The 26,982-nt window shown below is 40.4% G+C and overlaps 1 long non-coding RNA gene across 2 annotated transcripts; it reads left to right on the top strand.

Moving 5' to 3' along the window:
* Positions 1-383: 383 nt before the first annotated feature.
* On the top strand, positions 384-10,363 carry LOC141728693 (uncharacterized). Of its 2 annotated transcripts, none has more exons than XR_012579840.1 (3): positions 384-541; positions 6,612-6,749; positions 7,954-10,363. It is a non-coding gene; the product is annotated as an uncharacterized LOC141728693 (long non-coding RNA). The 2 variants fall into 2 exon arrangements; XR_012579839.1 differs by lacking the exon at positions 384-541 and adding an exon at positions 5,598-5,937.
* Positions 10,364-26,982: the final 16,619 nt, after the last annotated feature.

The following is a 26,982-nucleotide window of genomic DNA, read 5'->3' on the forward strand; positions in this document are numbered from 1 at the left end:
CCAGGCAGGCAGGCAGGTCCCAGGGAAGCTTGTGTGGGCCCAGGCAGCCCCTCCAAGACATCACACCCACTCCCTATAGACCAGCACCAGTTGATGAGCACACTGGGAAAACATTAACATCATAGAGGTGCCTTCATCCCATGTTAGGTGTTCTGGGCTCCCTTTATAACTGAGGCAAAATGGTGAAGCAGGCTCCTGGTATTGCACACAAGGCCTCAACTTTGCTACTTTTTTCCAGAAAAACAAATGCTGATGGTTTCTCTATTCCTTTGTCTCCTTTCTGAACTCTTTCAGTTTTCTTAAGAATCCGTACAAATGCATTTGCTGGATGCATTTTCTGGCAAAATGTTAGAAAGGTAAATAATGCATTTACTTATTTTTCAGATAATGACACTATATCTGAAGCATAACTAAGGAACATCAAGATGAGAGCATGGGCCAATGAAGAAATCTAGAAAAGCTCAAAGAAATGTTGAAGTGTGGATCACCTTGCACTCTAACCCGCTACATGGCATGATAGCAATTTAAATTAGTTAGAAAGGTAAGACAAGGATTTGTAGTTTAAATTAAAAAATTACCAGTGGACAATCCAAGTTTTGTCACTGATGCTAAGAAAACCAGCAATATAATATTTTTTTTCTCACCAAAAACATTGTTAGCTCCTGGGGAAAATATACTTCTTGACAAATAATCTGAATCTAATGATATAATCTAGATGCTATTTTGGATACTTATGAGATTAATATTAATGGCACATAGGTGGCATTAATAATTGCAAGCAGTTTTTCAACTTTTTGTAAGAATATAGTATCATGACTGAATTTGGTTTTGCAGCAAGTTTGACAGTCCAGAATATTATATTGCATATATTTTACTTTTTTGCTAACCAACTATTCAATGGAGAGATTAGAAAGGGATGTAAAAATCATCAGACAGAAGGTCTGACAAACCATTCATCTTGTCACCCTGTAAAGATAATTCTCAGCCATCTAAGATGGATATGGAAAAGGTTCTAGCAGATAAACAGACTGACAATAAAAGTCTCTAGAGAAACATTGACTTCCCACCATTTCTAAAGAACAGATTACAGAGAGCAACTGGTTACACAGGTGGACCATCTTCAGCATACTATTTCAATCTCCCTGTTGCCCCTGCAAAGAATGAATTCTTTTATTCCACAATAAGGGGAGACACAGACAAGTGTAGGTTTGGTTAGGAAAGCACTAAATAAAACCAAATTTTTTTCTTTTAAAACCAGATGCAAGAATAGATAAGAAGTTTTCCTGTTGGCTAAAAATGTTCAGAATACATTTGAAAGAGAAAAGAACTGTGAATAGACAAGCACACTCTGAGGCACTGTTAATCACTGATATCTTCATGGCAGCCTGGATGAAGCTGCCCCTCAGACCTGAAGAGGAGAATGTTGTGCAGCATTAGGAACTGTATGAATGAAAAATTGTCGCCTCACGAGTTACAGTTCTTTCTGTGTGTTTTTAATTTGCTGGAAAAAAAGAAATTCGCAGTTACTTGCTTATGGTCCATATTTTGAAAATGGGATGGGTAAGGATCGTCTATCACCTTCTGCCCATTTGCTGTGTAAAAGCAAAAGCAGCAGATTCACAATGCATTATCTACTGTACTCCTGTCTACACTCACTCATCAGCATCCACATCCCATATAGCTCATGCAGGGAGTATGAAGAGATTCCCTTTAAGCTCAATTTTAGCATGTAATCTACCCATATTTTAAAAATGGATCATTCTTTTTTTCATCTGAGTATATGCTGCAGGGAGGTTTTGGCCACTTTTCAGTTTCTGTTCAGTTTTTTTAAATCTGGAATTAATCAGCAAACCTGGGAAAAAGCAAAATTAGGATGCTTTGGAGCTAACTCAGTCATCAGTTTGACAATGAAGCAGTGCCTGCTCTGAAAACTTCCTACGCCTTCTGTCCTAAATACTTTCTCCACTGCATTTTCTTCAAGGAAGTCATCTCATTTCATCAGTCCAATATAAACATGGCTCCTCTCCTCCTTCTTAGGTCAGGGGGAAGTATTTAATGTCCTGGAACTCACCAGTACTAATTACTTTATTCTTGACAACAAAAATTTTGACATCAGAGCAAAATGGAGGAATCTTGTGCATGTTTGGAGTCATTAAATGCGTACCCGGGTACCTTCATATCTACAATTACCAATTAAGAAAATCCTGGCAGAGTACAGAGGAAGCTTGCAATCCAATTCTGTAAATATTCATCCATGTGGGAAGGGCTGCACAGCTGAGTGGCCTCAGTGACTTTACTGCCAATACCCATGTGCATAAAAAGTTCCCTACGTGCTTAAGCGCTTGCACGAATCCTAATCTTTGCCTGTGCTGTTTATAAGTGTCTGATATGAAGAACAGCTCTGAGGCATTTCATCACTTGTCAGATTTTTGTAAATTATCCTAAGTTTTCATTATTCCAGTAGTTTCCATGTTTACATGTAGACATAGCAGATAGGTCATGGTATTTGACTTTGCACTTCTTTTTTAATTAGTTTTGCTGACCAGGGACCCACTGTTGTTGAAACAGATGTTGCAGCCCAATAATAGCTCTCAGCTGCCAAGAGCAAACTGTGGAACTCAGCCCTTGCCATGCAGAACAAATGAGTGCAATAAGGGGCCCATGAGCTCCAGACAACAGAAACACTCCACAACATGTGTGTTTACCAGCTCTGTCTCAAGGCACATAAAATGTAACCTACATAGGCACATAACATATTTCTCTTTCTCATTTAAAATATAACAAATGGGGAATTATTTCTCAAAAATGCAGATAGTGCCACAGAATAAACACATTCTTTTAGTTCCTTTGTCTTGAATATTTGTTTAACTATCTCAATTTGGCTTTGAGTCACATGCAGCACAATCAGACAGGCTCTTCCAGACTTGAGAAGATCGAGCAAAACTCAACCTGAGGACTCAAATCAAGCTTCCAAACAGTCAGACAGGCACAGAAGGGAGTTATAACACTTACTCTCAGAAGGAGACTATAACAGTTGCTCTCTATGGTAAAAATTAATTAACTACCCTATAAACACACTGTTTCTTCTTTAGAAGGACTGAGGTACTCAACCAAAATGATGATGATCCTAAATCAATATGCTCTCCTGTATGATAACCAGACTCCCCTTTTTCTGTCTTACATATTAAATTATTATTGCCCAGCCCAGTGTTTCTTTGTAACCTGCCTAAGTCCTTCATGCTATGTCTTTCACCTAAGAGTTAATCAGTACTATTAGTTCTTCTTCTGTATAACGCATTTCATAACATTAATATTACATAGATCAGGCACAGTGTTGATCTTTGGACATGTCTTTGTATCTGTTTGTCCTTCAGCAAGAGCATTACTATCTTTCTTAGGTCGAATGGTATATTAATTTATTCTTAGACATATTGCTGTTATAGAAAAAATGCATTTCTGCAAAGATTTTTAGCCCATCTGCAAAAGTAAGAGTGGGAGTAGGCATGGCTATTTAACAACAGGAGAAAGCAGCCTTGAAAAAATGATGCTTACACTGTGCTGTTGGAGAGAAAATTAGGCAATAGGTTATGGTGTAACATGGTGTAAAATTCCAAAACAAACCAAGAACTCATAATTCACATAGTTACAAAAATCACATCCACACAAAGTTTCAGGTAAGGTTCAACTTAGGAAATTGTTCATTTTTTGGTATTTTAATTTATTTTGAATGTCACGGTAATTCATCCCAAAAACGTTTCTGGGATCTCAGCATTATTAATTAAAGCTATCAGAAGTGTTTAAAGCAGGGTGAAGAAAGGCCACCCAACACAGACCCGGCTAAAGGGATAAATCCATCTTCCCATCATCTCTCCCCACCTCATCCCTTGTGCCCATGCAACCATAGAATGAATGGCTGCCTACAAAGGGCTGCTGCAGACCAGCAGCCTACCCTGGCTCACCCAAAGACCACCCAGTCTCTGAGGACAGCATAAAAGGAGCACCAGCAAGCCAAAGGAACCTTTCATGGGGACACTTTCCTCTGCCAGGGTGTCCTTGGTGCTCAGCAGCAACAGAAACAAGTGATGAGAACTCAACTGAATGAGGAGTCTGCTGTTTTCTCACGTCCTCTGCAGCTGAAACAAGGTGGCAGCAATATTTGTATATCCACTAGATCTGTGAGATCCTGATTTCAATGGGCATTTGTGGGTGCAGTAAAAAAAGTATGAAAATATAAGGTTTTAGAACAAATATTGGCTCAAGAACCTTTCTCTGACACATATACAATAGATAATTCTGTGCAGTAAACCAAGTACCTTGTAGATTAAAAGTCTTGTTCAGTCCGGGTCTGAAAAAAGCACAGTAGGCCACGGAAGTCACATCCTTTCTGCTTGTCTTAACAAACACAGTTTTCCCTGCTCACAGTGACTGGCAATGCTGCTGCAAAGATCATTTCTCAGCCTCACTGTTTTGATCATGTTTCAGTTGTCTCTCTTTGCCTCTCTGCCTCAACAAACAAGCTAGCAGGCTTCATTTCACACCCACTTGTCTTGGAGTCAGCACAGAGAGCTCAACTCTCCCCTAATCCCTCTGTATTGAATTTTTTCATTTGTAAGCAACCACATCTGTGTGACTCCTGACATTGGGAAGAGTTTGCTTTGAACATTCACGAAGTCAGTTGATTTCAGAACTTTTCTTAAAACTCCTTTGCCCTTGTGCTTATGGCAGAAACCAGTGAGATTTCTGATGGTCTGAGACCTCTGCTCAACTCTCTGAAAGACCTGCCACCACTTGTACTCCCTCTGCAGTGCCTTTATCCTGTGGTCCTTAGAAAATACCACAGTCTTACATTGGTGACAAAGTCTTACGTTTGTGACAAAACCAACCAAGGGTGCTCCTGCTTCACCCCAGACTTAAGCAGGAATGAGCTCCAGATCAGTCAAACAATGTAGTGTAGTTTGTAGTAGCTTCCCAGGCAGAAGGTGCCTATGGATCCATAGCAGATCTGGCTTACAAGCCAGATCTCCTTCAGCTAGTCCTATCTGCAGCTCCCAAAGCATGATGCATTCTCTTCAGAGGACAAAATTTTGAGACATTGGCATGGAAACAATCCCACTCCATATTGTAAAATGTAAAGCTTTGAAATTAACAGAGGAACTTTCCACTCATGCAACAATTTTCTCCATGGTTTTACAAAAAGGAGCAAACTCCTTTTGCTTGGGAGTGACTGCATAGACCCATCCCCTGAAAGAAAAAGAGTTAGAAGAAGAAAGGAGAAGGAAGGAAGGAAGAAAGGAAGACAGAGGAGAGAGGAAAGGACGTAAAGAAAAGAAAAGAGAAATTAGGAGTATCCTGCATATATCTGAATGGCAGGAAAGCATTTGGATCATGTCTATAGCAGAGAGTAAAGATCACATATCCAGAGACACACAAATGTTATTCCTAAGACAGAAAGTATGATTCATTTTTCTATCCTAAAAGGAAAGGTATCATTTGGCCTTCCTGCCAGCTAAGTAGACAAGCTGTATTGCAGACATGTAGGTAGCAAAACAGTTTTCTCTCCCATTTTTATTTTGTTGATGGTTGCTGAGCATGTGTGGGGCTGGGTCTTGGAGCATTGCAGCAAATTGGCTACAGGCTCCTGGAGTGGGCAAGCAGAGAGAGATCAGCATTGCATGCCAAGGTCGAGTGTTGGACTGTCATGCAGAGTAGTTTAACACTGTAATTTTAGTCTACCAATAATTGGCCAACTGCTGGGGAATTTTGACACAGCTACCTGACTCTGCAGGCACATTTCTTCAGTTTAAAAAGCGGTAAAGGATGTCAAAGGGAACGTAATGCAGCAAGATGGGAATGGGAATCTGTGTAAAATATGAGGGCAATAAATACTCATTTTTGCTTTTCTCTATCTAACACACAGAGCTGCAGCAGCTTTTAAAGGTATGTAACTTGTTTCTGCATATGTGGGCTTTTAAGTGCAATAGCTGCTCTTTATGTGCATGCATTGAACAATTAAAAATCCATGCATTCTTGTACATCTTCCCTATTAAAAGTGGATTAGAAATGAACTCAGCTTTCCTGCTTTGAGTGTAAGACAGTAACTAACTGAAGGCAATTATGAAGAATTCTCCTTTACTGGCAAACTATTCCCTTAATGTCTTCCTTGAGGCTTTTGTTTTTTTGGAGGGTCTTTTTTTCCTGCTTGTGGAGCATCTGGAGGAGGTCAGCTCGGGAGCCAGATTTTAGCCTGGAGAGTAGCACAAGGCTGTTACAGCAAAGCAGTTTCCCTGTTCCTCAGAGAATTGTCTACATTCTTTTCTGCTACAGCTAGGTGTGCAGTCAGGCATTTTTATCATTCTTCCCTAGCACTGTATTACAGAACTTGGGAATTTTTATATTTTGAAATCTATCCTGTTTCCCTGGTGCTGTTCCATTCCCAGTTGCTGGCATCCATGAACACATGTAATAAAACCCAGGAGATATTTTCAAGGACACTTGTTTTTCTTCCCTGAACTGCACTCACAATTGTAAAGCCTTCCTTTTCCCTCCTGGCTCTGCCATGGTTTCACAATACATAAGGAAAAGAGTGATTTAAAAGCATCTTTTCATTCCAGCATTTTCTCTGCCCTGCATGCCACGGCCAGCCAGAAAAAAGGCCAAAATTCTGAGTTTTTCCACCAGAAGCAAGCTCCAAGACCCCTGTTAATTGCAGAGAAGGACTGAGCAGAAAGAAGCCAACATTTCAACTAGAGGTAAAATCCCTCAGTTAGGTTAGAGGGGCATTTTCTTCAGCAATTTTGGTGAAGGTTGTCTTTTAGGCATAGTAACAAGGAAATCAAATGGATCATCAAGAATAAGGCAGCAAAGGGTCCTGCATTTGAGTTTCAACAATCCCAGGCAGACCTACAGACTAGAGTAATGGGAAAAAACCTGGGGGTGCTGGCCCCGCAAAACAGGGAAGACATCAAGGTGCTGGAGCATGTCAGAGGACAACAGAGATGGAGATGGGTCTGGAGAGTAAGTCTTATCAGGAGAGTCTGAGAGAGCTGGAGCTGTTTGGCCTGGAGAAAAGGAGGTTCAGGGGAGACCTTATTGCTCATATACCTGCCTGAAAGGTGGGTGTAGCCAGGTGGAGGGCTGGCATCTTCTCCCATGTAACAAGTGATGAGATGAGAAGAAATGGCCTCAAGCTGCATGAGGAGAGGTTCAGGTTGGACTTCAAGAACAATTGCTTCACTGAAAGGGTGATTAAGCATTGGAATCGGCTGTCCTGAGAGATGGTGGAGTCACCATCTCTGGAAGTGTTCAAGAATGACTGGACGTGATATGGTTTAGTTGAGACGGTGGTTCTTAGTCAAAGGTTGTGTTCAGTGATCTTGGAGGTCTTTTCCAGCCTTAAAGATTCTATGATTCTATGCTACTCTAAGAAAATTCTGTAGGATTTCCACCCATCTCCACCGCCCTCCTCCAGTGCCCATCAAGTAAATGTTTTTATAAATCAACTATTTTTTCTTATTAGAAGTGACTTGATCTATAGAACATGTAGGCCTGGGGCAATGCAGAGTGAAAGTTGATAGTAGAAAGCAAGGGAAAAGAGAGAATCAAAGGCAAGATGAGGAAAGTAGATAGGATGCCAACTGTTTATGTGGTATGCCTGATGGAAGCCAATGAGTCTTTCAACATTTATCTAAACCATTTTTATTGGATTTTTGAATTAAACTAAACAAGGCTCGTTTTGTTTTGGAGAAGGCACACTAAACTCACTGTCTCCATCATACCAGCAGAATTAATCATAATTAAAATTTAAACATGAGAGATAGTCTCATATTAATTCTTGGAGAAATGATGTGCAGTTTTCCCTTCTAAAAACAGAAGTGTTGTACCCACGTCTATTGATAAGTTTCTGTTGCACAGAAAGACAGCATAGCAAAGGGGCTTCTTTTTTCTCTTCTACAGATCTCCCACAAGAGCCTGTCCAGCAGAACCCCAGCCATCACCCTGCATTTTTGTTGTGCTGTTATGTCCACAGAGGGAGAGCCATGCTCAGATATTGCCTTGCCCAGGCACACCATGTGGAGAATAATGACATTAATCAATACTGCCATCCAGGAAAGAGCTGAGAATCAAATATGACAAGAGGGTCCAAAGCTTACCCAAGAGGAGGTTTCACTGCGCTGTCTGCTGCCCTGGGCTGCCCTCTGAAGGCTGAAGCTAAATCCACAGCCCTGGACGAAAAGCATTGATCTGGCCCCAAGCACGATACTTGGAATGAAACTCCAAAGTTTTGCTGCTGGGGAACACTGGAAAAACAAATCTAGGAGAGTGTAATTTGCAAAGATTTTCAAGGTAAAAAAAGATAGCCCGAGGGGGACTGTACGTGGGGCAGCTGCTCCCTGTCCCCACACAAACAAAAACCCTGCAACTCCAAAGAAAAGTGAAATATCAAAAACTTTGCCTGATATACAATTTTTAAAAATTGATTGTAGACATTGTGAAAACAAAGATTACTTTAAAGAAAATGTTGCCACTTAATTAGTAAGTTCAAGCGGCTTCTTGTCAGCTTGAGGCCAAGAACAAGTTGGCTCTTTATAAGAAAACCTGACTTGCACTGCCCTGATGCTGTCCATCCCTATGAGTGCATTGCAGAAGAATATCAACTGTCCACTCCACAGCAGGTACAGGCCTCTTGGCTCCTACCTACCTGAACACATCTATAGCAAGCCTTTGTATACACTTACTGTGTTTACTCTTCATAGTCATTCATAGTTTTCTTCATTCATGTTTCTCCTTATTCACATTTGCAAAAATAAAACATTTCAGCAACAGTTTGCTCATCATGAGGAAGGGAAACAAAAGCACATATGTTTCAGCAGATATCACACAGGCTTATCCGCAGCCCACATTGCTGGCCAGCTATTCCACACTATTAGAAACATGATTGAAACCATTAGACCTATTTTAATGAACTCCATGTGTAACTTGAGTTTTTTCTCCTAGAAAAAATGTCTATCATATAATTGTACACAACATAATTGAGATAAATCCCAGTTTGGGCAATATCTCAAATTGTTGGTTTAAGAGAATCCTTTCTTAAAAGACATTTGTGAAAAATAAATACAATTACATATACATTATTGGTTCTGTTTATTGCTTCCAGTAGGCATTAGGAAACACATGTGCATTTGTGTTCATTTATGCAGTGATACTCACAGCTACAGTGAATTATGGCATGTTCGAGTGTACTGTGAACCCAACTGCTTTCTCAGCCTGATTTCCTAAGGAAATGAGTCTTATATCAATGTGAGATACTTCAATAACTTCTGAACCCTTTGCCCTGCATCAGCTAAATTTGACAAAAGTGATAGAGATCTTAGAGGTAGCAAAGCTCCCACTTTTGTGGGAAAACAGGTGGCAGGCTAAAAGGAAAATCTATTAATACCCTCATACTGGGATTGCTGAAGCATGAATTTGCTCCACATTGGACTTCAGAGCATCCACAAAGACAGCCCAAATCCTGGGTTAAGCACCCAGTCTATTAGAAAACCCATCTTGAATTTTGCGAACTACCTGCTTTTATTCAAAAATAAACGATCTTCTGGTGTGCTCTGTAACAAAGTCCTTTTTTCCTCCATTAATTTATCTGCCAAAATAAGATTTCTACAGTTTACTTGTACCTCTTTTGCACAGCCTATAGGATTAAACTAGTGATTCTCTTTCTGCACTGTGTAGATGAAACTAAGGTGCAGAGAAGTTATGTGTTCCCTTGATGTTTCTAATATTTAACACAGAAACTGGATCACAAGTCAGTGATGTCTCTTCTGTCTAGTACAAGAATTTAATCCTCTACACTTAAAAAAAAATTATGCAGAAAAAATAAACCTTTAGAAAAGCCTCAAATATTTCTGGATTGAAAAAAAGTCTCCTATTAGCATTTGCCCATGTGGATGCAATTTTTCTTCCTCTCCAGTCCCATCAACTCTGATATCAATGCACTATGCAAAACAAAACAGTTTGAGGTAGATTTCTATACTTTCAAATGAAGGGTCTAGCTACTCACTGGCGAACACTACTGGTGAACTAAACCTTCTTGTTTTAACCCTAAAAAACACTACAGTCCGTGGTACTGTCTGAGGCTGACAGCTTCTTCCCCATCTAAAATCCAAGGCAGAGGAACTTTGATCAGAGGAACAATATTGCAGCTGGTGTGTAGGAAACACAAAACAGGATCCTGCATATTCTCTGCCCACTGTTATTTTGTGGACTAGTATGGGGTACTAACATGCCTATCAACAAAAGTATGTTATAAACAGCAGTTAGAAGTCATGGAGCCTATATGACAACATGAAGTTAGACTCTTTTTCATGGAGTATAGACCTTGATCTGAATGTCTAAATAAAACAAGCTTGAATTTCTCTGTTTGCAGTAGGATATTCTTTTTTCCTTCTTGTGTTACAAAAATAAATAACTTTGCAAAAAGAAACTATCTGTAGATAGCAGAGTCTTTATTGACAGCTGAGGAGGGAGACATGCCTGTAACTGTCTTTTAGAAGCCTACAGGTATCATGTTTGACATGTGAGGGCACAAATGAGTTCAGCTGCACATAAAACTTCTCCCTTTGTTAAGGTGCAATGATCATTGAGAAAGAAGCAGTCTGACCAAAGCTGTACACTTGTCAGTTGAGTATCTTGACCTTAAGAACTTGAAAAAATATTTTACCAGCAGTAGATAATCTGTCAGAAGATATTTATAATTCAGTATTTAACCTATTTTTAAAATTACCACGACTTGAATTTACTCAAAATGAGATGAAGCCCAGATGTCAGGCACTGTACAAACACCTAATAAGAAACTGCGACTGCTTTAACTCACACACATCCTGATCCTGCAAATGTTTAGGACTGTGTTTAACTTTACTACTGTCAGTATTAATGGAGTTGCTCAGAGAACTAAAGGTAAAGAGAAGAGACCAACAAGAGCCAGAAATTTAGAGACTGAAGTGTTTAGGTGTCTAATTCCCAATGGCCTCAAGATGTTAATATGCATGTGGCCTTATACAACTTACTGACTTTAACAATTTTAAACAGACTCAAAGTATGTGAACATATTCACATCCTTGTCTTCCATACCACTGAAAAGCTATTTCCAAAATGCCCTTTTAAAATGTCTCTGCATTAGCTTATATGTTCATTTTTTAACTGAAACACCAAAAATATCTGAATTGCACATAGGTGCAGTTTTCTTCAATTTCTTTGAGGACATGGTGCAGTCATGTCCCTAAAGCCATTTGCTCAGCCCTCCATGTCTTGAGATCTGTTCGTTACTTATCAAGTGAGTAAAATGCTGCTCTGTTCTACTGTGCTTATCATTACCCAAAGGAAATGGGTTGCACTTTGTTGCACTGAGGCATCAGGCAGGAGAGAGGTTTTCCCTTGCCACAGCCACTGCCTGTAGCAGAATTTCAAAGATCAATGTTGATTAAGAGAGAGGAGACATTTCTTTCTGTTCTCCAATTCTCATTCCCCCCTCTCCCTTCTGATGAGGCTGCAGGCTGAAGTCCCCCTGCTAGCCACATTCCCCCCTGTTTGCTTCCTCTCTTCTCTCACTTTTTAAAAAATAGAGTTTTCTTTCAAGTCCTCTACAGTTACAGTATTTTGGCCATCAAAGTCCCCTCCCAGCCATTTTCATTTACCTTGTGACTCTGACCCTTTGTAAAGCTGAGGATTTTCAGAGTAAACTGATCCCTGAGGTCCCCAAGGATGTTATTCTCATTTATTCACTCAGCCCTTTGAATGGAGCAGCCTGGAGTTGGCAGCGGTTCAGCAGCCCTGCATTCAGAGAGCACACAATCCTTTTTCTTTCAGGGGCCTTTCGAAATAAGGCCCAAGGTTTGCCGAGAAGCTTGAAGGTCTGTCAGTCATGCAGCAAGGTACATTTCACTCCCAGCCACCACTGAAAGTGAAGAGCAGAGAAGGGATAAGAGTAAGAAGCCCACAGTGAATCAAACAAAAGGAGGATCCCTCTGATTACGCCTTCCTTGCCAGTGTGACGTGCTCTGGGGACATCTGTGTCTGCTGCCACTGGGCCCCCCACCAACCTGGCAAGGGCCCTGAGCCCCAGGAGCAGGACAGAGCGTGGCCCCGACAGGAACAGCTGTACAATGGGCACCCCCTTTCTCCAGGTGCTCCGTGGGCTGAGGGAACACCTCCAGTGCCATCTGTGCATTACCTCTGACAGCTGGCCCTCCTTTTCGGGGGGGAAAAGGCCCCTTCTTTGCATTTTCATTGCAAAATGTTTGGGAATTGTCCTCTGGGACTGATAAGACAGAGACACGTCTGTGAGTGTCCCAGAGGGAGGGAGGGCTATAGGAAAAGGCTCATGGTTATGTACCACTGTACCTGCCAACTGGTGTGTCACAAACGGCTAAAATTACCAGCCGGTCAATTATCTGATTAAAGAGAGCCTTTCATTTGAGATTAAAAAGAAAAAAAAAAAGAAAAAAAAAGAAAGAGAGGGGAAAAAAAAAGAAAAAGGAAAGAAAAAGCAAATCCTGCCTGAAAGCAATACCTTTGCTAGGTTACCAAACTTAGTAGACATCACGTTCTTTACTTTTTTACTTTTGGCAGTGATGAATAGCAGAGTTTAAAAAAAAATCAAGGAACTTGGGGAGAATAAATATTTTGCATTAATCAAACATTTTTCTACATCTCATTCTTCTAACACATCATGTTCTCATTTATCTCCCTTTTCACAAAAAGGCCTTATATTTTAAAAGAAAGAATGACTGCTCATTTTACATATTTCCATTTTAGTTCAACTGATTAAATAAGGAGCCTTCTCCAGGAAAGTTATTCAGGTTTCATTAGTTTACAGTTGCCTTGGAATCCCTTTGAATTAGAGCGAGCATAAATTAACATTCTGTCAGCTAACATCAGAAGTACCTCTTTAAGGCTCCTGGACTCAACAACGGCTGCTAAGGTTTGGGAATAAATGTACGATGTGCCGGGGCTTCACCAGCTGGTTAATGACCTGCCGCAGTAGTTATAGGGCCCAAGACGAAGCTGAGGAAGATTAGTTAATCTGGCCAGTCACTGGTGTGCTGGCTCGGAGTGCTGAGCAGCGTGGAGTGCATGATTGTAAACTTTATTGTTTGACCTCTGCTGAATTAGGAGCTGGGGTTTTGGGGAGGGAGAGAGGGAGGGGGCTTAATGTTTTATTAATAACATTTCCAGAGTTTATCCTTTCCTGTTTGAGTAACTGAAAAGGTAATTTCCAAACACAGGAGTCAGCAAAACTGAGTTTCGTTCAAAAAATGCCGTGTTCTCCACTCACAAATCAAACAAATATGGTTCAAGCTGCAAATTATTCCTGCATTGCAACAGACAAAACTGGGGTCAAATGTAGTTGTTCTTTCTCATTCATGTCTGTTCACACGGGTCATCCTTCAACTGGCAATTGCTGAGCTAGAGATGAAACCCTCCACAGAGTGCTACCTCTGCAAGCCACGAGCTCCAAAACCCCTCAAAGTTCAATAAAATCTGAGACTTTCCTGGTCTCACCCATCTCTGTTGCATTTGATTTCCTATCCAGGCAAGGTGAAAGAGTAACAGGAAGGAAGAGTGTTCATACAAGATTGGCATGGCTATGAAAAAAATAGGTATGTTATTGTAGTTACAGTGCAGCTAAAATGAACTCCCTTTTAACACATCTTAAATCCTTTCACTTTCATGCAACTGTTTACTCTGCTACCCAACCAAGGGCATAGCGACAGTATCTCTTAAGTATGAAATATTTTTATAATGAAACACTCATCTTCTGGATTTCTTCATATGAAGGGAAAAAAGTATGTCTGATGTTAAACATATTTTCCTAGTTGGTTTCTGCTTTGGATAGAGGAAAAAGGATTGGCAGAAAATATATTGCCTTTTTGGTGTTATTCAAATTGTTACAAGTCCTGTCTCCTGTCTTTCCCGTGATACTGACCAGTACCAGCTTGGGTGGGCATCTGTGGGGTGACCCAGCTAATGGAGAAATTTCCTACAGTTCCAGGAGTTGGCTGCATAGATGGAACTTCAAAGCATTTATAAAGCTTCCAAAGTTCCTTCTTTAATGTTTTCTATTTGAACTGAATGTTCCCATTAACTCTAGAAATCTTTTTTTTTAATCCTTCTAAACTATTTGTGTTATGTTTCAAAACCTCCATGAATTTTAAAATAACTAAATTCATGGTGGAGTGCCTCTAAGTCACATTCAGCTGCCTTTTAATGGAAGGATGAGTCTCAAATTTTAAACCCTTTTGTGCCTGTACTGCTACTGGCAGACAAATGCTCTGTCCTTCATCCTTGGTGCCCAGTGTTATCTTGATGTTATCTGCAGCCCAAATGGGCTAATACATTGCCTTAACCAAACTGCAAGGACATAACACCCAACACCACGAGGGTCAAAGCCAGTGGCTGGACTGCTCTCCTGACTCTGGAAGGACCTGGATTCAAATCCAGCCTCCAGATGTCAAGATCCCTCTCACCTTCGGTGTAACGTTCTCTTGTGAAAGGGTTGTCCATCCACTCTATCTCCATTCTTTCTGTAAGAAAGGAGGTGTTTTGGTGTTATTGACACAAGAAGGTTCTTTTCCAACCGAGTGGAGAAATGCACTTAGTTCCCAGGAGTCCCCTGTTTGACTCCTCCAGCTTGTTAGCCTAACTATTTTTCCACTCCAAATATAGATCTTGGTGTGGTTTATTCCTTATTGCTTAACTCTGCCTCTGTGCTAATCTGGGCTGCTAATCTGGGCTGAGCCTCAGAGAGAACTTTGTTAGGCTGGTCATTGCCAGGGTGCTTGAATGACACCATGAAGAGCAGCAACAGGAACTTGCCAGAACACTGTCCTGTGAGCAGGTAAGTTTAAAAATTACTACTAGCAGAAGTATACGATATGATATCAGTAGCCAGAGAAAATGAGAAATTGCAGGGGTTTATTTTATCTTTTCCCATACAGAATGAGTGTCATATTTGGGATCAGATGCAACTCCAAACAATGAGGGACAAAAGTGCTTATACAGATGCAACTAATACATCTCATCTTTTCTGACTTGGGACAGGGTGCATCACACATCTGATTTTTACAGCTTTCCCTGTGTTAAGATATAACTGTCAGAAATATGCCATTTCATTTTAGTCCAAAAGCATAATGCTGTCTTGCTATTGCATGGACACAGACAGGATTTTCAAACCCCTACAACAGAACCTGGGAGGGATTACCATCTTGTTCAGTGAGAAGAGTGAGTTGCAGGAGTTTAGAACCTTGGGCATTTAAAGGGAAGATCAAGAGTTGTTTGCAAGGTGAAAGAAAAAAAAACAAAGGAGAGACAATTTAAGATCACAGCCACACTGTGGGAAAAGGAGAGGTTTTCTCTTACTGGATAAACAAAGGGAACTCTAGGGAACTCAGAAAGAACATGTGAGCCCTTAAAAGGAGAACCAGAGCAAACTCAGGGAGTGAAGGAGGCTGCGTGCAATGGAGATGAGGAGCAGGAGCAGAGTTAACAAGTGAGAGAGTCAGAGATGTGCTATGTGTAGGGGCAGCTCTAGATTAGATGAAACTGGGGGGATAAAAGCAGGGCCTTTTGAGCAGCACCTGCACATCCTTCCCCTTCCCAGCTGTTACACACATAGCTAGAGAGAGAGAGGGTAATGGTACCTGGACACTCAGAAAGAGTCACATGTTTATCTAAAAAGTGACAAACGGGGCTGAGACAGCAAAAAGATACCCTTCCTGTCCCTATTTTGTCCCTGTCATGTCTACATTGAGCTCTGCTCTTCTTCTGCTTCCTTTTGATTTTTTTCCAGTCTGCCCCTTTAAACTCACAGAGTCCTCTCTGAAGCTGAACTGGCTGTAGGAAACTGAGATATTATAGAAACCCCTCAGTGCCAATTTATTAATGTTACTGAGACTTGTCTACACTCAGAATAGATATATTGCTACAAGGGAGGCCTTCATGCAGCCAGAATCAGTACTCATGGCTCTGCTGAGATGTAATCTACTGCTAAAAGCACTGCTTAAACAAATGTTTGCATTGTAGGGCAGGTCTCCCCTGCCGGCCACTACAGCAGCTCTTTCAATCCAGATACCCAGGGGCAGATCTGGAGAGTTATCAACTACTTGTCAGTATTTAGTCATGGTTTTCTAAAGGCAAACCTAGCCTTGCTTGTGATGCAATACAGCTGAAGGTGACATGCCCATCCGTGTCACCACGCCGTGCCACTGAGAGCTGCAGTGTGCCCGGACAGCTCCCACGGCCCAGCTGGTGCAGCACAGGAGTGCCAGCACCAAAGGGTGTTGGGCACAGGAGTAGGGCATGGTGCTGGAGGTCATTTCACAGCCTACCCAGGTGTCTTGGCTCCTTCAGCTATGACAGGACCTCTAAAGAAGCCCAGGATGAGGAAAAAGTGGCTGTATCATTCTGTCTGTCTCAGGGCTGAACAAGTGGACAAAGAATTGTCTCAGGCACTAAGTGACTACCTAGGAGCTTTTTTTTTACAAATAAAAACTACTGTAAACTTCCCCATTGATAGTCCCCTACATCTTGGAACCATGAGTTAGTGACAAATACAAAACTGAAGCTCACTGAGGGAAAAAAAATGTCCCAGTAGTGGCCAGAATGATTATAAAAATTAAAGAGTCTTATGTGTGGAAACATATTGTCAGTTTTTCAAAGATCCCACGAAAAGGAGCAGGGCTTTATTAAAATTTGTTCTTTGTAGTAAAATAGCTGATCCTCTGATCATTTCTCTTTATGACTCCCTGAGTTAAGCAGAGATTGAAAGTCCACGGCAGAGATCAACATCTATTCTGGAGATGGATGCTCATGTTCTCAAACTGGTGTAGGATCAGAGCCCCCCTCTTAACTTGTCTCAGTTCTTTCACACAGTGAAACTTTTGCAGTTTCATTCCAAGCACTTTATGTTTCCTCGCTGATCTCTCAAATTTAGGACGAAAAGGGATGATTAGATGTCTTCTTGACTTCTTGGCTACGGAAGACCTGAAAATGTGACTGCCTACATCTGACTTGAACTTAGTAAAATTAATATGACTATTATACGTCTACCAAAAAAAAATTTTGAAAAAAAAATCTATGCTTAATCTGAAGTTGGCAAGACAGCAAACTCTTACTTCCCTTAATAGCCTCCTTCAGTGGTCAATCCCATCCCCACCTTCCTTCAAAATCCCCTCTTATTCCTACCTTCTCTTACTTTAAAGAATTACTTTAAAACCATTGCCTCTTATCCTCTCACAGGAGGCTCTCCTAATGTTATTTTTTATAACCCTACAATGTCATTATCTGCTTGTTCTCGGCCCTAGGTGTACTTGGATGGTAGAGACACACAGGCAGTAGGAGGTTTGTAAGTCGAAATATGCCTTTCCTTAGGCAAACTACTGTAATTGGAAATTGCTGACAAGTCTCTCTTTGGTCTGAAATAGAAGCAGCAAGCTTTAAAATTAAATGCAAGTTGAGAATAATTATCCGGAGAACAGGAGGAGTTCAGAAGTCCTTGTGCATGTGGGAAGGGCACTTTTTCATATGGTTTATTTTCTTTTAAATATGAGAAAAATATGGAGCGAAGTAGAGTTATGTTACTGCAGCCCTCCCCAGCAGCCGTGCAAAGCCAGAGGCAAGGGAAGCCTCCACCTTCGGCGAGCCCCCGGCCGGCCGTGCAGCTGGGATTTGTCAGAATGCCCAACAAAGCGCAACCACACGCCTCTCACACGCATTCCACGGGGACCTCCGGCTCTCAGGGGCACAGCCACATCCATGCAGGCTGGTTTGCAGGGGAAATAGCTGCCAGGCCTTGTCCAGGGCGCACTGCTGAAGAGCCTATGCGCCACGCTGCTACAGGCATCTCTCATGCAGCACGCTAGCATAGGATTACTGTTACGTGCTTATTCTGTCTCTGTTCCTCCGACAGCAGCCTCGGGATCATGACCAAAGCAATAGAGACAACACAGAAAGGGAGGATTCTGGAGGGCTTGGTGGGCAGAAAGGTAATGGGTTCAGCATGGGAAAAGTCAGACTTTCAGAAGCGCTTTTGAAAATCTTTTCCACCATATCCAATGCTGCATATTGTGTGCTCATGAGGAGTTTTTATTTAAGTCCACTGCACTCAGTTATTTTCAGTCATCATTAAACTGTGAATATAAAGTCAATATAGATTGTGGATAAATTTTATCTACAATCTATATGTATCTAAGATTGCTGTCGCAGTAGCCAGTACCACAGGAAAGAGATTGATCATTATGATATTATGTATCTTAGGCAAAATACCTTATGTAAAGCACAGTAAAATCAATACCAATAATCAAACATTCACACCAAGAATAAACACCATTTCTGTGGTCTTTATTCAGTAGAAAAAGCAAAAGGTAAAGTGACATGCTGATAAAAATAAGACATTGCTAGCAGGTCTTCTTTCCCAATGAAATCAGAACTGAGAAGTTTTAATTCTCTGAGGTTCTTATTTGTTGTTGTTTCTTGTTTTATTTTTATTTTATTACCCTTCTCCAGCTGTCACAATTCATAAGAGGCTTAGAGAAAGTCAAGTGTAACTAAAGGCACTGCCAGAATTACCTCTGTTGGTCTGACTGCCAGTATGACACTTTTCACTGGATTTTTATCTGACACAACCTATGCAATAGACAAAGGGAACCTCTAGCACTGAAGTTTTAGGACAGGAAGTATCTAACTGCTGTCTCATTTTCAGAAGAGGCTAATAGAAACTGTAGATAAACAAAAGAGAAATACTGTCCTGTTAATTTATCCTTAGAGAATCCAGTTAGTTTTGCTCCTAGATGGATTTTATTTTGCATGAATGAGACCAAAGATTTGTCTACTGCAAACAGACTTCTGATAAGATCTTAACCTGCTGTGACTGAAGATACTGAGAGGGCATATAATTCAAGGTAATTTTTTTTTGTTACAGCACAAAATACAGCTGGAAATGGCAAGTGGTGCTCTGTGAGCTCTTACAGTGCGAAAGTGACTTGACCAGCCACGTAAAAACTTGGGACAACAATAATAGCAAGTAACTCTCTCCCTCGGGTTTTTTTCATAGTATTAACCTAGATCAGAGAGACAATCTAAATTCCAGTATGGCTCCACAAAAGTTTCATTAGCAGGCCATGGCAAGATTGATCTGCTGTCCGTCATTACCTCTGATAGCCTCCAAATTATAATCTTCAAACTTAGCTTCACTGACAGAGAAGCGGCATGCAAAATTTCCACATTGTTATCATTTGCCTTCTGCAGATTAATACTAGAATTGAGCTGGATTAAAAACCTGATTTATTTCTCCGTCTTTTGACTGTTAGGGAAACTGAAGTCTCAACTTAGAATCTGTTCCCTTGACTGAATCAAAGTCACTGAAGTAGATCTGCTTGGAAACCTTGGATATGGATGAAGATTGTGGCTCAGACTCCTTCCCCAAAAAACTGACTGCTAAGTAATAGTGAAAGATCCTCATTTTTTTTCTTATCCATTCCAGCAAAGTACACTTTAACAATCAAAAGTAATGTTTTGTAACTACACATTTTTTGAAGGCTTACTCCTATAAACAAGTCAGGGAATATCATCCACAGCATTGTTTTACTTTACAATGGTTGTATGCATTCTAATACCATTGGATGAGACATTACTCCCCTGAAAAATAAGAATATTGTTAACTAATTCCAGCTGGTACTTCTTATTACCAAGAGAAGATTAAATCAATCATAAAACTGTGTCCTTAGATGTCCCCTACCTTGCACTTCAAGGAGTGCAATGACTCCTGTTAGAGCTTTGCAGTGTAAAGCAGCCAAGATACTGGTGTGTCCCAAACATTAATGCATCTGTGTCAGGAGGGTGCCTAGAAATTTCCAGGTTCTAGAGAGCTGCTGGTTCCCCCTTCACAGTGTCTTAATCCCTGCTGAATATTTAGCTTCTAAAGTCAGTAAGAAGAATAGCTGACGCCAGCCATGGCTCTAAACCAGATGTGATTGTGGCTTGCTAAGATGTATGATGTGCAAGGTTTTAGCACAGTGTTTTGAAGGCATTTTTAGAGAAGGAGGAAGGTAGAAGCTAGGAACACATTATAAAAAACACAATAAATAAATGAACCATTCTCAAGCAGGGAAAGAAATGGCCCAGTCCTCTGCAAATGCACTCCTTATTAAGGAGTGCAAGGCTGGATCAATCCTCCCTATGTAGAAAGGGGGCATGAAAGCAGCTATTTTACATTGTTCCTCTGTTAAAAACAGAGGCAGGAAAGATGTGACTAAAGTCCTCCTAAATCCGTAAGCTGCCTGAAAAAGTGGAGTGGCTAAGGTGGAATCACCACTGTCAAAAACAATCCCAGTTATGTAGGGAAAAACTGGTGTTAGTGCATCACACACACATGGGCACATGTGCACACCAGGCTCCACCTCAGAGCCAGCCTGAGCACTGATTTTTAGGATAACTAAAAAATTTTAATGTAAAATTTTTATTATAGCTAAATTCGGGAATATACTTTGGAAAAGAAAATCCTTTGGAACAAAATAAGCAATGCCAGCACTAAATATGAAGTACTGGTAATGCAGTGACACTTACCTTAGATAACCAGCCAAAGGACTGACAGAGTGCTATGCTGCTTGGTAGAAGAGGTCTCCTGCTACTCAACAGATCTGAGTGAATAACTGAATTTTTGTTTGTCTGAGGTCCTAAATAAAGCACTGCCGAAAAGGGGAGGAGAGTGAGAAAGGACAATATTTTGCTCCAAATGAAATTGATTTTTAGGAGATTCCTGCTAAACTGAAAAACTGAAAACATTTCCATTACAGTTTGGGTCTTTTGAACAGGGCATTTGAAATAAAAAGCAATGCTTTTGCACCATGCATAAATATACCTTTTTTTTTTTTTCCTTAGTTCCATAGAAATTAAGGGAGCAGCATGCGTACTGAAGCTTATTAGGAAAATTTACAGGTGAGATTGGCTCCCAAGGGAAAAAAAAAGGGAGGTGCTCACTGTGAGCATCTCAGACTCAATTCCTGCCCTTCATTGAAGGAGTGGGAACATCAGAATTTCCCTGATATGTATAGGCAGAGTGTGGTAGAACTCTCCATAACCAAGGGGAACTGCTCTAAAAATAACCACCTTTCCAAAGATTAGTACCATGAAGCTGGATACCAAATAAACTATTTGAATAAAACTTTTTAGCAAGCTCAGATTAATAGCAGCAGAGTGACTGAAACACCCTTTTCTGATTTATTGCTAACAAAAGGAGACCCTGACAAAGATGGCAGCATCTCCACTGGTGTTGTGAGACAAATCTCTTCAGGTGGGTACCACCAAGTACAAACCATTATCTGAGCTGTATTTGTTACACATCTGTTACAAATGATACTAACTCCAGTGCGCTTAGTGCATCCTAGAAGGCCCAAGGAACCATTTTGGAGGCAGCTGCAGAGGCAAGCACAGTGAGTCTCACCTGGCAGTAGGTTGGTGCACCTGCACTCTCCTCTGTGCTTTGTCTGACCAGCCTATGCTCTCCAGGCTTCCCCTCTTTTCCATCTCCTCTGCTCCTCTTACAGTGTTAGTGTGACACAAGAAAAGTATTTTAAAAAGCCAGCATTGAGTGTGAGATTTTATTTCAGTGCTTGTTTCCAGGCATCATGGTAATAATACAGCGGGAAAGAGAGTTAAATTTGCTTTTTGATTAGCTCTCACTGGAAGACTTCTTAAGAGCGCCAGCCAGTAGAATTGTTTCTTGTTCTGTGTAGAGGTCAATCAGCTAGACAGTAAAGATAGCTCATTTTATATTGGCTTCAAATGAAATGGTGGCTCCTTTTTTATTATATGGATGTCAAATACCTTCAGTATGCCACATTTGATTTGCAAATATAGTGAGCAAAAAAAAATAAACTCAATACTAAAATAAATCAACTTATTTTATTTGGACAGGAGTTAAAATTGGTGTAGAAATACTTCCCACAATACAGTAAAATGTAAAAGGAGTTTTAGCAATATATCTTTTATATGCATAAACACATACAACACACATCCAAAGGATGTATACATACATATATACACACACATATACATGGATGGATGGATGGATGGATGGATGGATGGATGGATGGATAGATAGATAGATAGATAGATAGATAGATAGATAGATAGACGTGACTGCAGAAATGCATAAAAATTTAGGAAATTCTTACTGAACCTTAAAAAATGCACTTTAATACAAATATATTTGCATCTACACTTTGGTCAGCTCTGAATACAAAATCTACTTTCTAACATGGATCTCCCTTCTTGCCAATTAAAATGGGAAATATTCTTTTGAAGAGTCTGATTTAAATCCCAGGTTGCTCAGCTACGTAGCAGGAAGGTACTGTTATGCATATCTTGTTTTTAGAAGCCACACCTCTGCATTCAAGGACTCCAGCTCATATTGGTTCAGTTGTTACATTTGAGAGCAAGTTTTTTCTGAAGCTCTTGAAATTCTAGTCAAGTAGTGAGAATTTTGCTATTAAATAAAAAAAGAAGATAAATTTTATCCACAATCTATATTGCATATTGACTGTAACATCATTTTATCATTCCAAAATGCAACAGTATTAAAACAGAAGTGTCTTTTGCCAGTTTTTTTTTTTTCCACATAGGCTGGTACCTTGGTTCTTCCACACTGGTCCTACTCTTTTCATTTCCCTTGAGCATTTCTGCAAAGGTTCACTCCTGGGGAATGGTTGACCCAGTGGACTGTAGCTTTAACTCCTTCTGCCTCTTCTGAGGGGAGCCAGAAATGCACTTCTACTCTACTGCCATCTCCATTAACCAGCCCAATAGGAGAAAAACTTGAGCTATCTGTGGTTTTAAAAGTAAAGCTCAGCTACAGTCCTTATACAGTGGTCATGAGGGCAGTCCTACAGCTCTTAGTGTCTACATCATTCAGAGCCACAGAAATCTATAGGGCTCTTCCAGGTTGTGCCCATAACCTACAGGAAATATGTCTGCATAAATGAGGATTAGCAGAACTTGCTCTGACACAGTAGGACCAATTTAATCTAGAATCTGTAGGATTGTAGTGTGTGATTCACTTTAATTTTGCAGCTTGCAATGAGAAGCCATAAAATTTGTAGGCTAGAGGTAGCTTATTCTCCAGCTGAGAGGGAGGCAAAGTCAGCCTGGCCTTCTACAATAAAATAATAGATTATGTGTACCAGATCCCTGGGTACCTTATAACAGAGCTAAGGAATCTGTGGTCCAAATGTCACTAATGGCTGCAGAATATCTGCAAGGGTCATGGCCACAGCATTGTGTCTCAAGGTGCTGCTACAAGTCTCTGTTTTCAGCTGCTACAGAGCAGGAGAAAACTGATAAATGCATATGAGATTTCTTTGTGTTTTATTTTCACTTGCTTTACTTGCTAAAGAAGCAGTAGGTGGTGAAAAGGACAGGATGAAAAGTGATGTGTATGGCTGTGAAAGGGAGAAAAATACAACTGGGCATCTCTAATGAGGTGCAGTTCAGTTTGTAAAAAAAACATTTTAAATTGTTGGGCTGAGCGCCCTAGAGCAACACAGACCCAGATCCTTTGCAAACAGGAACTAATTGCTAAAAGCTCTCCAGAGTACTTTTTTTCAATCCTTTCAGTTAGCATTGGCAAAGATTTAGATATTTCACCAAGAGGAATGATCTCTTATAAGTCCTTCTTTCTTAAATCTTTTTTCCCCTCTTTACTGATGTGAGGATTGGCACCAATTTAAGCAACTTCTTTCATCTCTGAACATGGACTTCCTTAAATTGGTTTAACAATTTAATCCATTTAGCTGAAGTCCATTCCAGTCAAATCTATTCAAGAATTGCATGGAACAGACCCTCAGTGTTTCGCCCAAACCACTGCTCCATTAGCAATTTCAGTCAGCGAGCTCATGTTGCTCCTTTTTTTTTTTTTTGGTAACATGCCCTGACACCCTCAGCTGACTTCAGCACAGCTTTAGGGGGTCGTTTGAATTGGTTTCCAGTGAGACAAAACTCAGTGTCTTGGAGATTGACTGCGGCACTACAGGTATGCTGGCTTTATTCATACCTACATGAAAGCTGTTAAAACAAAGGCAATCACATGTGGCCTCCACAAAATCTCTGTAGCATGCAGCCTACACATCACAGCAATACCACTATTCCAAAAAGTCATCTTTCTTCAGAGCTGTCTGCAGATATCAACAATATCAATCAATATTGCATGGTTTTTTTGTTTGGTTTTTTCCCCCCAATGAATTGTTCAAGTAGTAACAAAGATGACTGTCAGCCTGGTGTTTTGCCTGTGTTGTAAGGAAGGTAAGAGAAGTGAATTTATAGCTCTGCTAACATTTTGCCAGGTTGAGCTTTACTGGGTGCTGAGGCATGTGGGAAAGCCCATTGTCATTGACACAGCATGGGACCAGGGTGACCCTTTGGCTTTTCCTATCTGCCCATTCCAGCCTGCAGCCTGCAAATTACAGGCTGCTCTCCCACTGCAAAACACACATGCTCCCGTCCCCCAAGTTTGTTATGTTATTTTTGCGTTCATGAAAACATTAAAGTCAGGCTAAAAGGGACAAATAGTCCAGATTTGAAGATTTTCCATCTAGACCAAAAAAATGCTGCATGGCATGTGTGTTTAGCATTAGCAGGAAAATAAATGTGCTGTTTTCAAATTTTTGCTTCAGGGTCAGCCAACATCAGTCTACCATGTAACAGCTTTGAGGGGGGAAAAAAAGCTTCACTTAAGGATACATCTGCCAGAGTAAACAGTGCCTCAAACCAGGGAAATCTAAAGCACATGCCTTATTGTCAAGTTTGGTTTAACTTGTTTTACAAATCAAAACAGCAGCTCAGTTTTTAAAACCTATTTTTAAGTCCACTAGTGTTTTATCAAGGAGTATAAAGACCTACATTACTATTTCAGTCCTTGTATTTTAAATCAAATATCAAGCACCATTTTCTTTTCTACGAATTAATGTTATCCCATTCTTATGTGTAGCTCTTCCTACTTCTTCATCACTTCTCATAAATCAGAGGATCAGATTCCCCATTTTTGCTGTCCTGATACACCCCGCGCTTAGTGGGCAATCTTTCTGTAGCCGCCGACTCTTCTCGTGAAATATGTTAGTGTTCCCTGCAGGGTGAGAGCAACTCATCCTCAAGCCATGCTTGAAAAACACAACATTTTTGTGAATGTTTGTGAATAGGAGAAAGTCTGTTCTCAGAATTGACTTCTTCTTAAGAAGCAAAGCACATACCAAATGAGAAACCTCCTGTACTTAGAGTCTGTGCAGACAATTCTTCTGATTAATGTGGGAGCATTTGCATGCATATCTGAGGGAAGAATTTGGCTCTTCACTGTTAAAATAAAACACTGAAGAATATTTAAGGAGGAAAACCAACCCTGGAATGTTTTGAAGACATTTCCAAGAACCTCTAAGAAAGGAAAAAGTCTTTGCCAAACGTAGACCAACCTCATCAAACCCTATAGCTTACTTTCAACTTTTATTCTTTCTGTTCCCCCACAAACCAAGCTTCAGCAGGTAATTCTGCTTGTTTGACTGCAGCTGAAGTTCCAAGATTATTTTATTCCAGTCAGAGCTGTGTTGAAATGGGGTGGGTGGAGTGGGTTCCCCCTTTTTCATCTACCCAAAGCTACTTGTGCCCTTGCATCTGCGAGTAATTTGCTCGGTTCTGCAGGGAGCTGGACCAGGGAATGGATCCAGCTGAAAATCAGTTTTCCCTCACCCAGCCCTCCATTGTGCCTTGCTCCTTCAGCTCTGTTGGATGAGCAGTAATGTGAGCACATGGAAAAGATGTGAATATGTGACCAGATGGACAGAGAGAAGGAGCTGGCATCTTCCTCACACTCCCCTACAAAACACTTGCTGAAGCTACCATAGAACTTTGGCCTAAATCTAAGGATAGTAGGCCTGTATCAGTCTCACTCAAGAACTGTTCTAAGATGAGTGGTGTTTAAACACTCTGCAAGTCTTGAATGTAAACAAGGTCCTTATCAAAATTTAAAAAATACATTTAAATATTCCATTTCTACATCTCAAGTGTCAACCACACACATTAATGCATAATAAATTAGGGGAAATTTAAGTGGAAAGTGATTCCTATTTATTGGTGCCTGTGTTGTTGGATCAGTTACATGCAACAGGGCTTAGCATATCTATTGGGAAAGACCGATTTGGTGATATCAAGTTAAATTTTCTCTTTTTTAGTGTAAATTTTTGCATTTTTTCATTTTATATGACTAAAACACACATAGTTATCTGGCAGTCTATTTCACTATAATTGTGGGTTTTGATGTTGTGGTGGAGCACTGAGAAAGCATTGGATGCCACCATAGTAATAATAATTCAGTTTAAGAAAACCTTTAAATATCAAGTATTTATTACAAAATATTACCCAAAGCAAGCAAATCTAAGAGATGGCCCATTTTATATGAAAATCTGTTAAAGCTGAAGCCAGGTCTCTAGAATATCCAAAGCATTATGTAATTGATGTAAGTTCAAAAGGTGAAGAGATTAAAGCCGTGTTTAATGGCCAAATGTTGAAGTCCTTTCAAGTCTGTGAGCCATTACTAGTTCCAGAAGGGCTGGTTATGCGTGAGTGACTGCTCACTGATACCAATGTGTCTCCAACAGATCCCATACCTTTCAATAAAACTGCATCAGTTTCAGTCATTCAGGTGTGAAGCTGGAGTGAGATCAAATTTTGGCTGCAGCCAGTATGTTAACAGAAGTGGTAACAGAAGTATTGACGGTAGCTTGCAGTTGGATACAAGGAATAAAGGAAATAAAACCCATCTGATTCCTGCCCAGCATCAGCCAGATTGCTCTGAGATGGGAAGAAATGTAATTTTTAAAAAATATTGTTGTTTGAAGCGTTTCTTCTCTCTTGCACAGCAAGAGGCACTGATATAGCTTCCCAGCATTCTTG

The sequence above is a fragment of the Zonotrichia albicollis genome, chromosome 3 (assembly GCF_047830755.1).
Source record: "Zonotrichia albicollis isolate bZonAlb1 chromosome 3, bZonAlb1.hap1, whole genome shotgun sequence".
NCBI classification, from domain to species: domain Eukaryota; kingdom Metazoa; phylum Chordata; class Aves; order Passeriformes; family Passerellidae; genus Zonotrichia; species Zonotrichia albicollis.